General features: G+C 39.3%; 1 long non-coding RNA gene across 6 annotated transcripts in view; it reads right to left on the bottom strand.

The window, feature by feature from the left end:
* Positions 1-3083: 3083 nt before the first annotated feature.
* The window catches only part of LOC145478327 (uncharacterized), a 31888-nt gene continuing 24825 nt past the window's right edge, over positions 3084-10146 (bottom strand). For all 6 annotated transcript variants that reach the window (XR_014048236.1, XR_014048233.1, XR_014048238.1 and 3 more), the window contains one exon: positions 3084-4005. This is a non-coding gene — a long non-coding RNA (uncharacterized LOC145478327). The remainder of the gene's footprint in view (positions 4006-10146) is intronic.

The raw sequence follows: 10146 nt of genomic DNA, 5'->3' as shown, positions 1-10146 counted from the left end.
GTTAAGACATTTTAAGGAACATAGAAGGACATATTTATTTCAAAAATTGAATTATCGACGCACTGTAAAACCTGACTCTAGCCGGCTGAAAAAAACAGTAAAAAAATATTAGCTCAATCACATTTTTATTTCTCATCGAAATTATATTCAGCTACTCTAAAACTGTGCAGCTGTTAATCAGTAACTGTAAATAGAGTTTCTTTCCACGTATAAATAGACAGCTTAGCAAGTGATGTAAATTATAGTGTTTTCCCTCCGCTGTTCTCAGATTACGCTTTGTCGCAATAGGGCGATAAAGATAGGAAGTGTTAACTGAACAAACAGTTTTCGCCGAGTTATTTAATCTTGTTAAGGGAGCACTACATATTACCACGATTTTGCTCTCTTCCCTCGGACATGAAATGCACCTAGAACACCAAGATGAATATATAATATTATTGAAGGAGGAGCAAATTGCAACTGGTTTATAGCAATTTTTCCGCGACATGAAGACAGAATTAGGGAAACGTCTCCCTGACGTTTTCAATTTGTGATCAACCCCTTGTGCACACATAACACGTGACTAGGTTGCAGCCGATGTGAATACATCTTTTCATTGCTCTTCCTAGAGCCTCCGTTTGTTTGGTCACGTGGACGACACTTAGAAACAAGTAGTACTGGGGATGATTGCAGGAAAAGAAAAAATAGAAAATTTCAGTTCATCGTTTTCATCTCGCCATTTTCGAAAGAAAAACACGCGAAATTAAGTCCTTGTATATGGAAATCCAATGCCAGGAAAAAACAGTATCACTATTAGTATAGAACGAGATGGCTTATTGATATATCCGTATAGCTCAAAACATCGACGAAAATAAGATGTAACGAAGTGAGATTTTAATATAAAGTTCAAGAATTAACTACCTTCTTTGTTTGGGGTTTTATTTAGTCGCCTTTTCTTATTCCTACCTTCGAGAGGTCACTAATGTGAACAAAGTGTATGGGTCTTCCCATCTTATTAAAAGCTCAAAACAGACACAACTAGTCACAACTTATTTTGCATTTTCGTGTTAAATTTTTTTCGAGTGTTTGTTTTTCTTCGTACTAGTGTGGGCAAACAAAGGCAGACCGAATAGTTTATTCTAGCTTTGCTTTTGTCTTTTGAAAAGCGCTGTTCTTTTTTCGCAGTGACGGAGAAAAAAGGTTGAAGAAAATTAATAGAGTAAGGTTTCTTCCGCGGCATCTGTCCCGGATTTGCTTTCAACAAGAACATTTCATTGTTTCTGTCTAGGGGAAGGGCGGGGGACCTGATGATCCCATTTTTTGTTGAAAGAAAGTTCGCCTCCAGTGCCCTTTTTACACCTTTACTCCCCACGCCCCCGTGTCAGCACATTTGGATCCCTGTTGATTTTCAACTTTTCAATCTTAGCGTGTCAAAACTCAACATGTAACTACCGGTGTAAACGGGACACAAGGTGAAGTCGACTGTTTCACGAAGTTCGCTTGCAAATTTAAGATGTACTACTTGGGATGAAAATACAGACAAACTAAAGCTAGCTTGTAGGGTTGATTCCTTTCATAGCGGGTCCTCCTAGGCTAAGAAACAGATCTATCCCACGTGGGATAGATCAATGTCACCTGTCTTTTACGAGCCAATGAGTGATCAGAGCTATTCCATGTGGGAAAGATCAATACCACTTGCGCAGTGCGCGAAATACCGCGCCAAAAAAAAGGAACCAATCAGAAATTTTAACCAGCCCACGTCGGATAGATCAATATCAAAGTTTTGCCCATAAATGATCCTTCCGAATAAAGAATCAGCTGAAGTTAAAACGGAGCGAACACACGTTAAACAAAATAACAGACCCAGTTTTGACCCGTTAAGTTAAAAAAAAAGAGTACCTTTATTTAAAGACAAAGTTTTTGGAGCTGTTTAAGCGAATTGCAAATTAGTGCCGCGAAAGATGGAAAGCCCTTGGAATGCAACGAACCAATCAGAGAGCAGTATCAGCGAGTGAGCTTTAACAAACAACCTGGCGAAGTTTCCAGTGTTTCCAGTCTTTCATTCAGCTTTGGAGAACATGTGAAACAACAAGGAGTTACCAACACGGAGAATCTTTGAAAAATCTTTAGATTTTGTCTACCCCGCTGGCTCCTTCACGGAACAATTAATTCAGAAACCATTAAGAGGATTTCCAAAAAAGAGAGTGTGAGGTAAGCAGTATCTATTATTTCATTTGCAATTTTCTTTTTGTATTGTCAACACTAAATACATGTTTCGAGACTTTATAACATCATGATGATGACAAAAAATACGCCATTGATGTATATATATTTTTTATTTTAACCTTTCGCGCAACAGTTGAATATCTAATAACTTAAGTTTAATTCCTGTAATCTTAAATGTTCAGCAGAAAATGAGGGAATTCAGCCCCAAGAAAGTTCGCTCCCGAGTAAAGCACGTGTCCATGAAAAACCATGTTGAAAACCTCCTCGCTTCTTCTTCCAGCAGAAAGACTTGAAGTATACATTTTCGAGGTAAGTCTTGAACGCATTCATCAGTTACAATTTAAATACGGGGAACTCTTATTTATTTTAATTTCACTCATGTTTCACAAAACTGTTTCAAGACTCAAGACATCGGTTTTTTTACAAGGATTCACACAGGTACGACAGCGCCGACTCTACTCAACTCTTTTGGAGATGTTTGGAAAATAAATTTTAAATTTACCACCGTGTCTGACCATGAAGTTCAGCGAAGTTCTCTCAAGACTTACTTTTACACATTAAAATGCCAGGGTTTTTCACGGAATTATTTTTAGTCTTTGAAAAGATGTGGTAAAATTTGGCGGGAAAGAGTTTTCGGATGAATTCGTCGCAACCAAAAACACCTCTCCTTTTGAGCAACAATTTCTCTTAAAAATTGCCTCAATTACCGAAATTAAATTGCATTTCTTGCTTGACAAATAGCTTTTAATACTACTTTTACGTTTGGAATCGCCAACTAAATATTTCGTTGAAAGTTCGGAATATATATTGCCGCTGAGATTTAACAGATGCAACAGAAATGAAACAAAAGCAATGTGCTTTTGACTTTTATGGTTACAGACTGTTTTTCGTCGTGAACTCAGTAGAAAGTCTATTTACAGAACTACTGAGAAAAATAGTTATCAAATTTGTAAATCAAATTTATTTCCATGTCCAGGTTTATTTTCAAGATGTGTAAGGGATTTCAAACTTAACCACTAACTATTTTAAGCACATTATGAACAGTTCTTGTTCATCAATAACAGACCTTATCACGGTTTTCGACACCATCTTGCGGGTAGGCAAAGCGGTCAGAAATTACAGTGTTTGTATGGGAATCCGATGGAAAATAACTTTTTCCAAAATTGAATTTTCCACAATTTTTGAATCAAAACGTTTAAAGACTAGGTAGAAGATTGTATTCACCAAGTTTGGAGGATGCAGCTTGGCTAGAAGACGCTCTAATTTTCCATACATTTGTCTGTAATTTTTTCCCGCGAACCGCGTCTAGACGTCCATCTACCCAGCCAAATTTTACAGACAAATGTATGGAAAATTAGAGCGTCTTCTAGCCAAGCTGCATCCTCCAAACTTGGTGAATACAATCTTCTACCTAGTCTTTTAACGTTTTGATTCACAAATTGTGTGAAATTCAATTTTGGAAAAAGTTATTTGCCATTGGATTCCCATACAAACACTGTAATTTCTGACCGCCTGGCCTACCCAACAAGATGGCGTCGAAAACCGTGATAAGGCCTAAGACATGAAACTATCCTTCCATTGTCATAGCAGTTTATTTTAATTTTCAATAACATTGTTTTTTATCATTTTTCAGTTCATTTCCTGAGCATCAGTTGTGCTCCAATCAATCCTCTTCACCAAGCAGCCATCCCAAGACCTTCTGAACAGCATGGTATGGTTCAGTCCTCCCAAACCAAAGATCGACTCATGGTCTAAGCTCATTCAGCTTCTACCCAGATCAGCCTGACTTCATCCAAGACTCTGATGAGACATGATGATGGTGGTCAGTAAATACACTGTGGGCTGGGAGGGGAGGGTAAATATAAAGCTCTGGATGAACCTTACGAAGCATACAAGCACACACTCTTCGGCCAGAAGTCCCTAGACTTCTGATTCGGCTTAACTTAAGGTAGATAATTTAGTTAGTTTACTGATGCGTCCCTGGGATTGGTGTGGTTCCTCCCTTTTGCCTTGTATTAAATTTGGGTTTCTTTGCAGGTTCTTCAGCCAGTGATGGCAGATCGGCCTTAATTTTTTTCGGCCTCATTCAGTTCACTCCGGCTTTTTTCGACTACACTCCGACTGACGTTCAACTTCGCTTCGGCTTCAATTCGACTTCAAGTTCAAGACATTATATGTCATTGTTCGTGCTGCGGTTTGACTCCCGCTTAGTTGCGCCTAGGTCAATTCATCTATTACATTTCACTTGACAGTCAGCACGCTGATAAGTGAAATTCGTCCAGTAAGGTTCAACCAGATATAACATTACAGCTTATAACTTAGTACCCTAGAAGCCAAAGCCATTCAACTGCAGCAAGGAGACCAGTTTTGGCCACTCGTTGCTGGTTTAATGGTTTCAGTTTCTAGTTCAGTTCAAGTAGTATCAATCAGTTGTTAGGACTCTAAGTACTTACCTAATGCCTTTAATTTTTGTGAGGTTAACAATGTTTTTTAAAAAGCTTGCAAAGTGGGCCAAGTCAAATTCCAAGGAAAACATTTTTCCATCGTAGATGAGTCATTAAGATAACGTTCACCCTTTATGTCTACAAGGACAAATTTCATTTCTTTCTGACAGATCTGGATAATGGAAAAAAAATTTCCTTAAAACCTTCAAAAAATTAAAAGGCACTAGGGGAATGGGATTATGGGACAATGCACACACCTCAGTTCAGATAAGGTATCTAAGTAGACCACAAGACCAACCGATGAAGATGATCCAACCAACTTGAGGAGGAGGAGAGTTAGTCAGGCAGTTAGTAAAGACAGCCTTTGAGTGACAGGCAGTGGGGAGGATTTTCTCACTATGGTAGTGTTGACATTTAGACATGTACATCTGTCTCCTTGCCAATGCTGCCTTGTGGGAGGACTCTCCTCAAAGGAGGCCTACAGTGCATGTGGTAGGCTTTCATAGCTTAGACTGTCTACAAATTGTAGGCACAGGTAGACTTCACATCAGCAACAACAATACAGACTAGAAAAGTGAACACAGAAGACTGGTCTTCAATTGAGCCAACCAATGACTGTTAGAAGATCATCATGATCAGGTAGTTTAGTTAAAGTAAGTAGATAGGAAGCTACCAAAGCGGTGATGAAAGAAGAAGATGAAACCAGGACCAAGACAAGTAGATGAACACCAAACAATAGGTTGCTTACATTATGATGTCATTTGACTACAACAACCACATTTCACTGTATTTGGATCTACCGTGATTATAAAAATTTGGATTCTGTTTTTATGACATCACAATGAGAATCACCTATTGATAAAGTAAGAAAGAAAAGAGCACTACTAGGTTATTGTAGGTAAATAGGTAATGTAAATTGTTAAACAGGACCTGACTGGATGGAGACGTCAGCATGTCTGCACAAGACTGACAGAGGACAGGAATGGATCCATGGCAAAATATCATTCTGGCCTTGTACGCCTAGGATATCAATGTTTCAACCAGCAATGCCATTGAAGCTTCAAGATGTGCTTGACATTGTCTGTTTACTCCATGATGGAGCATGGGCAATTGTAGACAACACATACAACAAAAGCAATCAAGACATGCAACCTGCTTCAATGAAGTAAACACGGAGGTTATACTCTCATGTCTTATCCATGACATCGTGTTCATCATCCTTTGCCACTGAGTGGATCACAGGGAAACAACAAGGTCTCGCCATTCCTGTCAGTCCAATAGCTAACATTAGGAAGGAAGGAGTAGACAAGCCAGGTAGATAAAGTATTAATTGTAGCAAATTCAGCAGGAAGCAAACATCATGGCTTTGGATGAAGATAGTGGCAAAGTACAACAATGAATGGCCTTGGGTACCTGGGGTGCAAAATGATGATTTCAACAAGAGCTACCATTGAAGCTTTGTCACCATCTATTGTCATTGCTGCCATAATCAATCCTTTGGACACCAAGAGTTGCCCAGAAAAACAAAAGGATCTATCTGTATCCTTGGTCCTTTGCGGGTCAAAAGGCTTGCACCTAGTTAAGACTTAGAGCTTCCCTTCCTGTTCTTTTTTTGTTCTTCCCAATGGTGAACCTGGAATGTCTTTTTTCAATTTTACTCTCTGGAATCCATCTGAGAACAACTTTGCAGTTGTTATTTGCCTTCTATGGAGCATGTCCAATCCAATGTCACTTTAGTTTCAGAATGGATAACAGTCACCTCTAATCCAGCTTTTCCTTTATGGAAAACTCAAAACTGCAGTTTTCATTTCTTGGCCAAAGAAATACGACATTTTTCTCGAAGCTTTCTCCTTCTTCAAATCATGTACTGTCATTCTAAACAATCACTATTCTGCATTTTGAGACTGCAAAAGAGTCATATATATGTCTGTGTTTCCACTGTTGTTTCTACCCCTCAAGAGAGATCAGAAACTTATGAACACTCCTGTGACATTGCCTTGCCACTTCAGAATGTTTGTTCTTGAATAATGGCAGAGTTATTAAAGAACTGGAGAGATCCTGAAAAACAGTGTGTTCTCCAATCTTGACTGGTGTTGGTGCTGTTATGTTTAAAGTCATCACCCAAGTATTCTTCAGAGTGAGTAACCTTTACCTCCCAGCTCTCCAGTGGTTGCTACTTGATATTACAACAAAGATATAAAAGAGCAAGGTGATCTTCCAATGGAACAATGTCAACATAATCCTCTACTCCAGTCTGTGGTTCAAAACAGCACCCAACAGTGGCAATGTTTTACATTAAACCTCAGGTAACATATCCCAGTAGTACACCAGATTAAACATGGAAGCTTTTGTGAAAGTTCCAGCATTAAACTTATCATTGCTGTCTTCATCATCATCTTTGTCCCTGCTGACATTCTTTCTCCATTGTTCTCTATCACATGTAGATCTTAAATTGCTAACTCCTGTATCCTTTCTTCACTTTCATAACATCTGTGAAATATTTCATTACTCAGAAAATGTTGAATGTGGAAATACAACAAAACAACAAAAATGACTTTCATACTTCACTACTGAGACTCCTTAAGAGTTCCATGCCATGATTTCTTACTCAGTCAAGGTAATCTAACTGTAGCAGATCATTAATTGCCATGGATGGACATCTCATAATGATTTACCAGAAGATTGCCTTTCAAGGATATTAAAGTGCTACAATGCCAGTAGTTGCCATCAGCCCATGTGGTTCTCTTGAAAGTGAGAGTAATATAGTTATAGTCAGCTCAGTGGGTCAGACTTAACATGTTCAGCATTGAGCTGGTCTGGTCCAGCAAGGTGCTTTACCATTTTTAAAACCACTGTTCATATAAAGAAGTGATCTTCAACACTGGACCTCCATGTTAAGGACCTTTCTGCCATTTTCTGTCCTTCACTCTTCCTGTTCCCACCCAGTTGTAACAGACCTTGATTATCAATAATAAGTGTCTGTGCTATCTGTTGATGCCACGAATTTGTGGTCCTGCAGACTTTGCCTTTATTCTCTAAGAGAACTGGAAGTACTGGGCTTCTTCATCAGAGGATTACAGAGCGCAGATTTCAATCAACCTGCCTGGCTGACATTGCACAGTGGCTTGTGGTTTGTTTTACTTCACTTACACCTCAGGATAGATGTTTCACAATGACTTTGTAGAAGATTTTGCTTTGTAAGGATAGCAAAGTGATACAGTGATACACTGTCTCATGTTGCCTTTACATTGCATTTCTTTCCTGAATCTTGGTATGAGAATGGCCTTGCTCCAGTCACTTCATATTGCTCCTACACACCTCACTTAATTAAATTCTCTGCAGCCATCACACTACACCATCCAAGTTGAAATGGTCCAGATGTTCAATCTACATTCGCAAAACCATTCATGTATTACAAGATTCCTCTTTTTTGGTGGGTAAGGTTGATGTCAATGACTTCCATTTTTCTGTCCAACACCCTTCCTGTTCCTTCTCAGTTGCAACTGGCAAACCTTGCCTATTACTAATAGGTGTTTTTTCTTTCTGCTTACACCAACAAATTCACAGGTTTGCTTGGAAACTTAAGTAGAAGGCTCTGCCAAAGATACAAGATTCTCAACAACTCTTGTTTGATCTTAATGATCTGTTACTTAGACATTGAAAACAATTCTCTCATAAAATGGAACATACATGAAGCCCCTTTAACCACAATATTATTGGATTCAAGGAAACATGCACAGTTAGTGGAACGGGGACAACTAGGAGACCATCAAAGACAAGAAGAAAGCAAAGAGCAAGCTGGTGAGTAACTCGACCAAGTCCAGCAGTTCCATATAGAATCTGTGCCACAGACGATCATCCAAGAGAGTACAACATTGATTTTGTCTTGACTGTCTGGTAGTATTCAGAGTATAGCCTTGATTTAACAAAGGCAGTGACCTGATGGTCATGTACTTCCTACACAGGCCCCTCTTCTCAAACACAAGCTCTTTTATCCCATCAATGGGAAGATGACTGATGTGGGTGTAGACCCACCTGTTCAAAGAGGTCCTGGAAATATTGGATAAGTCCCTGAGTTAAAACAAGATGCCTCTGGGTATTGAGGACACAAAGATCAAAAACCCTTCTGCGGACCGACTGTTTATTTTATGGTAACCTTAACATAAGATAAAGATAAATGTGTCTCAATGCCTCTCCACAGCAGCCTTGTTGAGGGCTTCTCAAACATGCTGGGTTTAGTATTCTTCCTTTCCTTCTAAGAAGTTTCTCAGTCAACTTGCTTATCAAAAAGGTGCTTTTCATTTTGTACCTATGTCCAGAGGTTGTCTCGGGCTGTGGATTACTTGTGATTTGTAACAGTAGCCTCTGTTAATGTACTGCACTCAAACATCAAGGATACTGAGCAAAGCTAAGCTTTTTAACACATGATCTGCATTAAATTATATATTAAAGTGAATCCTTGGAGCTAATTGGCTCATAGCTGCCGGAGCTTATCCTGGTTTCTGTAACATAAAGTGGGTAGGAGTATTTCTACTTCCCCTGGATGGGATGCTAGCCCATCGCAGGTCACTCCCCTGCAATTTGTTAGGTTTCCCCAACAATTTGCTGGTACCCATTTATACTCCTGAGTGGAGAGAGGCACTATGAGAGTTAAGTGTCTTGCCCAAGAACACAACACAGTGTCCCCAGCCAAGGTCGAACCTGGACCGCTCGATCTGGGGACAAGTGCACTAACCATGAAACCACCGCACCTCCACAGGACTTAAAAGTTCCTTTACAACACGTTTGGTTAATCCTGATTGGTAGACCTACTACACTTGGATTCAAGAAGAAGCCCAAGAAAATACACAAGAACCCCTGATATAATACAAGTGAGGAGCAATAAACATGTCCTTTAATTCAAAAAGGAGCCAAATGCAATATGCAAAACAGCCCTGAGCTTACACACAGAGAAACATCTGTCCTACTAACACCCTATGTGTAGCTTTAGTGATGGTGATCACTCCCAACACGCCATTAAATGTTACAAGAAATGTTCTGTTTTCCAGGGATGAGGATTATTATTAATTTCACTCTCATCCCACCTATTAAGAGAGGTGGAGGAAATTATGCCTGTATAGAAACAAGACACCACTGATGAATGGCCAGAAAGGTTCTTTTGTACTACAAAAGTTCGTAAGTCTTAGACACCATCATTGTTTACACTACTTAAAACCACGCCTTTCCACAACTCTCTCGTCATCCATGCCGTCTGATGCTACCAAATGTCCCACACAGCCAACTAGCATGTACTATACCAAGAAACCAATTTTCAGCTACTTGAAAGTAATGGAGCACTGGAAAGCTGGAATATTGAGGAATAACACAAATACTACCTACTCACTAGGTTGATTCCTAACTAAACAAGCACTGCTTTTCTGTAGCTGTCAAACAATCAAGGCCATCCTCTGATGGCAATAATACTGGTAGAGAAATGTCTCATCCCAGATCTTTACTA

Source organism: Orbicella franksi, chromosome 2 (genome assembly GCF_964199315.1).
Source record: "Orbicella franksi chromosome 2, jaOrbFran1.1, whole genome shotgun sequence".
Lineage (NCBI taxonomy): Eukaryota > Metazoa > Cnidaria > Anthozoa > Scleractinia > Merulinidae > Orbicella > Orbicella franksi.
This window is presented reverse-complemented; position numbering and strand designations above follow the sequence as displayed.